The sequence below is a fragment of the Mobula hypostoma genome, chromosome 1 (assembly GCF_963921235.1).
Source record: "Mobula hypostoma chromosome 1, sMobHyp1.1, whole genome shotgun sequence".
Classification (NCBI taxonomy): Eukaryota; Metazoa; Chordata; class Chondrichthyes; order Myliobatiformes; family Myliobatidae; genus Mobula; species Mobula hypostoma.
Genome location: NC_086097.1, coordinates 17305474 through 17311051, shown reverse-complemented (window position 1 = coordinate 17311051; position 5578 = coordinate 17305474). Strand labels below are relative to the sequence as shown.

The window sequence follows — 5578 nt, the reverse complement described above, 5'->3', positions numbered from 1 at the left end:
TGATGCAAAATGCTTATTCATTTCATCTGCCATTTCCATGTCCCCCAGTACTACCTCTGCAGCATTGTTTTCGATATCCAAAGTGGCCCAATGTACACTCTTGCCTCTCTTTTACACTTTATGTATCTGAAGAAACTTTTAGTATCCCCTTTAATATTATTAGCTATCTTACTTTCTTATTCCATTACCTTTGTAATGACTTTTTAGTTGCCTTCTGTTGGTTTTTAAAAGCTTCCCAATCCTCTAACTTCCCACAAATTTTTGCCCTATTGTATGCCCTCTCTTTGGCTTTTATGTTGGCTTTTACTTCTTTTGTTAACCAGGGTGTGTCATCTTGCCTTTAGAATACTTCTTCCTCTTTGGGATGTATATATCTTGTGCCTTCCGAATTGCTTCCAGAAATTCCAGCTATTGCTGCTCTGCTGTCATCCTTGCCAGTGTTCTTTTCCAATCAATTCTGGCCTCTCCTTTCCCATAGTTTAGTAGTTCCATTTAATATCAGAGAATATATATGCAGTACACAGCCAGAAATTCCTGTTCATCACATGCATCCATGAAAACAGAAGAGTACCTCAAAGAATTGAGTGACAGTAAAAATTGTTAAAACTCCAAAGCACCCCCCCAAGCAGAAGCAGCAGCCAAACAATGACCCTCCCCTCCCCCCACTTACTTCAGCAAAACAAAAGCATCAGCACTCTCCACCCAGAAAGCAAACAATAGCAAAGCTCCCAAGAAAGGCCATGATCTACAGTACAACAAAAATTAATTGTTCACCAGACATTTCAACATAACATAGGTTCTGTCTCTTTCTCTAATAAAAGGGCAGAGAGCTGTCACCCTTTAATGGCGGGAAGGGAGACCAACAAAAACAAACAACTCGCTAGTTTACGGTGTTAAAGTTTGCTGTGTCACTTTTTTTTCCAAGTTCTGCAACTCGAAAATCAGCAAGAAACTTTCCCCAACCAACGAAAGAAAAAGAGAGAGAAAGAGTACGATCTGACTATAATGCCCCAGACAGCTAATCCACTGTTCCTGATGTTCTGTTTTCTCTTACGATGCTTCAGTCAGTGGCCTAAGCACAGAATCAACTCCACTGCAGGGCCACAAAGGCTCAGAAGTCATGCTTGTCTTCTTGGTTGTGTCCTTGGGATATCAAAAAACCGCCTGTCGGTGAGCCCCATCACTGCAAAGCATCAAAGTTTGAGTGTAGATCTAGGTCAGGGTCTTTGACAGAACCTTTATATACCTTGAAAAGGAAAAAGAGAGACATTAAGGTGAAATTAATCTGTTTTTGCAGATGAGCTCGAAGAGGTCGCTGTCGAGCACCATCGTAGCTCAGTCCAACAATTTTGTCCTTTCGTTCCTCTATAGTCCCTTTACTCCACTGTAATACTGATACATCTGATTTTAGCTTCTCCATCTCAAGTTTCAGAGTGAAATTGATCATATTATGATCACCTCCGCTAAGGGTTCTTTTACCTTAACTCTCTAATCAATTTCAGTTCATCCAGAATAGCTGATTCCCCTAGCGGGCTCAACCATGAGGTGCTCTAAAAAGCCATCTCATAGGCATTCTAGAAATTCCCCCTCTTGGGATCCGGCAACAACCTGCTTATTGAAATCCTCCATGACAATTGTAACATTGCCTTCCTGGCATGCATTTTCTATCTCCCACTGTAGTTTGTAGACCACATCCTTACTACTGTTTGGGGGTCTGTATACTAATTCCATCTGGGTCTTTTTACCCTTGCAGTTCCTTAGTTTTAGCCACAAAGATTCAACACCTTCTGACCCTATGTCACCTCTTTCTCTTGATTTGATTTCATTTTTTACCAACAGAGCATTGCCATCCCCTCTGCTTTCCTGCCTGTCCTTTTGGTATATTGTGTCCCTTTGGAGTTATAATATTCATTCAGCCATGATTCAGTGATGCCTACAACATCATACCTGCCAATCTGCAACTGCGCTACAAGTTCATCGATCTTATTCCGTATACTCTGTGCATTCAAATATAACACTTCAGTGCCATATTCACCCCTTTCAACCTTTTACATTGCAACTCGTCCTGTCGACAGCATTTGTTCCCTATCATCATCCTCCCCTTGCTCGGATTCTCAATACGTATTACCTTTGTAAGCAAACTACTTCAGCCTCAACACCATCACTCTGGCACCCAACCCCTGCCAATTTAATTTAAACTCTCCTGAACAACCCTAGCCAACCTGCCTGCAGGGATATTGAACTTCCCTTGGGTTCAGGTGTTACCCCTTCCCCTTTGAACAGGTCGTACCTTTCCCAGAAGAGATCCCGGTGATCCATAAATCTTAACTTCTGTCCCTAGCACCGGCTTCTCAGCCACACATTCACCTGCCAACTCATCTTATTCTTATCCTCATGGGCATGTGGCACAGGCTGCAATCCAGAGATTATACCCTGGAGGTTCAGCTTTCTACTTAGCTCGTTAAAATCTCTCTTCAGGACCTCCTCACCTTGTTTACGTTTGTCATTGGTGCCAGTATATGTTGTTATATAAAGGTAATCAATGTCAACAGGCATTAAGTAGTCCTATAATAGGCCAAATTTTAAAAAGTAGGCTTTTAGAAGTGCTTTAAAACATTCTGCAGTACTAACCTGGCCTTTCTGAGTCAGTAGAGCATTCCAGATTTTTGGAGCATAAGAGCAAAAGGCCGCATCAACAGTTCTTGGATGTTTGGCACGAGGAACACGCAGAAAACTAGCGTTCGCAGTCCTCAGATTATGATTGGGGATGTAAGGTGATTGAAACGTCAAAATATGTGGAGGAGCTTGATTATTCAGAGCCTTATATACAATTAAGAGTATTTTAAAATTGATCCTGAAGGACGTGGGTAGGCAGTGTAATGGTGCCAAAACAATGAAATGTGCTTAGATTTTCTCTTTTTTGGTTAAGATTCTTGCTGCTGTATTTTGAACAAGCTGCAGCTGATTTATATCTTTCTTAGGCAGTCCTGAAAAGAGTGCATGACAGTTGTCTAATCAGCTAAAAACTAAAGTGTGTATCCATTGTTCTGCATCTTGAGATGCTATAGGAAATTAAACTCTTGCAATGTTCCTTAAATGGAAGAAAGCTCTCTGAATAATATGGTTAGTATTTGATTTGAATTTAGCTCAGGGTTAAAAAAATGCCTAAATTCCTTACTTCTGGCTTGATTTGGAAGGCCAGATGATCAAGTTTATTTCTAAGGCTCACACTTTTTTATTGCCGCCAATAACCACAATTTCTGTTTGTTTGTTTAATCACTGTTTGTCTGTAGACCTTTAGTGACTTGTAGTATATTAGGTTCTGTAGTTTCTTTGTCTGAAGAGCAATGTTCCCTCTAAGTTGTGCGTGTGTGCATGTGCACTCATCTTTTTCTACTGGCACACAAAGCTGCAAACAAAGGTTGCCATCCTTTGCCTCTTTGGCATGTTAACTGTATTTCACAGTCGTACACAATCATATTTCCTTTTCCAGTTTCTGATTCAGATCATATCGACAAGGTGAAGTTTGCAATAATTTGTCTGCAGATTTTAGAACTGACTTATTAATACTGTTTTAATTTTTAAAAATTACTCAGCGCACTCATGTTGTCACTGGGCAAAAAATTGCACAGCACAAGATTTTTGTGCACATTGGACATTACTAATTAAAGGGAACATTGCTGAAGAGTGATACATTCAGTACCTGCCAAGTAGGCTTACTTTTCTAAAACTAGGCCAAACCAGTTTGCAGTATAAAAGCAAGCCGTGTGCATACATTCCTTTGTTACAGCCAAGTACAATCACTTACAGCTTCTTACAGTTATAGGTCCATTGCTACTTCACTGCCTTGCTTACTGGTGCAGGCTGACCGACCTAACCTGTACCATGATGGGCATTAAATAAAATGGCTATAACCATAAAATTGACTTCTGAAGATCCTCCTGGACAACATCATCTCCAGATCCAACAGCCTTTAATGTGTAAAAAAATCTGTCGATCACTATTTTGATGGAGTTTCCAAAGCAGCCCAGGATATAGAATTTCTCAGATTCACCACAAACTGAGTAAAGAAATTCCTCCTCATTTCACAACTTACTCCTTATTCTCAAACTCTGCCTCAGTCTTAGACCCATCACTCAGGGAAAGCATCTGACCTGTAAGGTGTGTTCAACACTGATGAAATCTCTCATTCTTCTAGAACTTAAAGACTAGAAACCGAGAATATTTACCCCCTTCTCTGATGGTAAACCTGACATCCCTGGAACAAGACTGGTGAATCTTCACTGCACAATCTATATGCAAAGTACATCTTTGGCAAGGTAGACAAAGATACTCCAATTGTGATCATACCAAAGCCCTGGACAATTACAAAAAGCTTCCCATTCCTCTAACCCACTCTTTATAAAGATTAATACACTCTGGACAAACAGCTCTATCTAAATTGGCTTCCACAGCTACAGAGTGACAAGGCTAATTTGTGTCATAAAGTCACAATCATTCATCATTTCCCCCTTAAGAGGCAGATATAAAGTGATAGATTTACTATGCTTCTTTAAAGCATACTAGAGATTTTTAGCTTCAGGAAGATTTCTTTCACTCACCAAGAGTTTGCTGGTTACCAAATAATTGTAGAAATTCCAACAGAAACCCATTGGCCTGGTTAAGAACATCTGGGTGGCCTGTAATTTAAAGCACCTGCAAAGTGAAAGGTTCCCAAGACATACAAAATGTTTTAAAATCTCACAGTCCCCATTAAAGTTATTTACTTACAGCATATCTTTTCCTGCCAGTCCCTTTGACAACAGAACACTGTCAAAATTCATCTTGCTCAGCGTGCCCAGGTAAACATTGCCATGAAACTTCTTCAGTTAAAGATGTTTACATGAATCATAAATGTGCAATAAATGGCAAAACTTGACTTCCCAGAAATAATGGAAGTTCATACATCCATTACTGAGGAGGCTGTTGGGTAAAATCAGACACACTTGCTTCAGTTTAACTTGGAACATTCAGCAAAGACCATAAATCCTCAACGTCAGCAAAATAAAGTTCACTGTTATCATCAGTTTTTACTGGAATTCTAGTCACAACTTGAAACAAAATTATCACTGACAGTGTGGTGATTATCTGTAGAAGCACAATATTAAAGATGCTACTGCATAGATTCAAAGATGAAAAGTGCATTTATCACCAGGTTTGTCTTCCCACAGACAGTCATGAAGAAAAGAAGAGCCATGGAACCAACCCATTCAAAGAAAAACATCGAACCTCCCCCCTCCCCACCACATAAAAAAAACATGCAAATGACAGCAAAAAAAAGCAAGTGAAAACAGAGAATATAAAACACAAAATCAACGGGGCATATTTCAGTACAGTTCACATCAGTGTTCATTTTCTCCACGCCACCCTAATTCAAAAATCACCTCACAGTAGTTACAAAAAAGAGCGACCAGAACTAGAAGACATCATAATACACATCGTGGGTGTATTTAAGGCAGAGATTGACAGGATCTTGATTGGACATGGCATCAAAGGTTACGGGGAGAAGGCTGGGAACTGGGGTTGAGGAGGAGAAGAC

At 40.0% G+C, this 5578-nt stretch overlaps 1 long non-coding RNA gene across 1 annotated transcript; it reads right to left on the bottom strand.

Moving 5' to 3' along the window:
• Positions 1–701: 701 nt before the first annotated feature.
• Positions 702–4932, bottom strand: LOC134351504 (uncharacterized). Its single transcript, XR_010019165.1, has 3 exons — positions 4771–4932; positions 4602–4679; positions 702–1246 (listed from the first exon to the last, which is right to left on the bottom strand). It is a non-coding gene; the product is annotated as an uncharacterized LOC134351504 (long non-coding RNA).
• Positions 4933–5578: the final 646 nt, after the last annotated feature.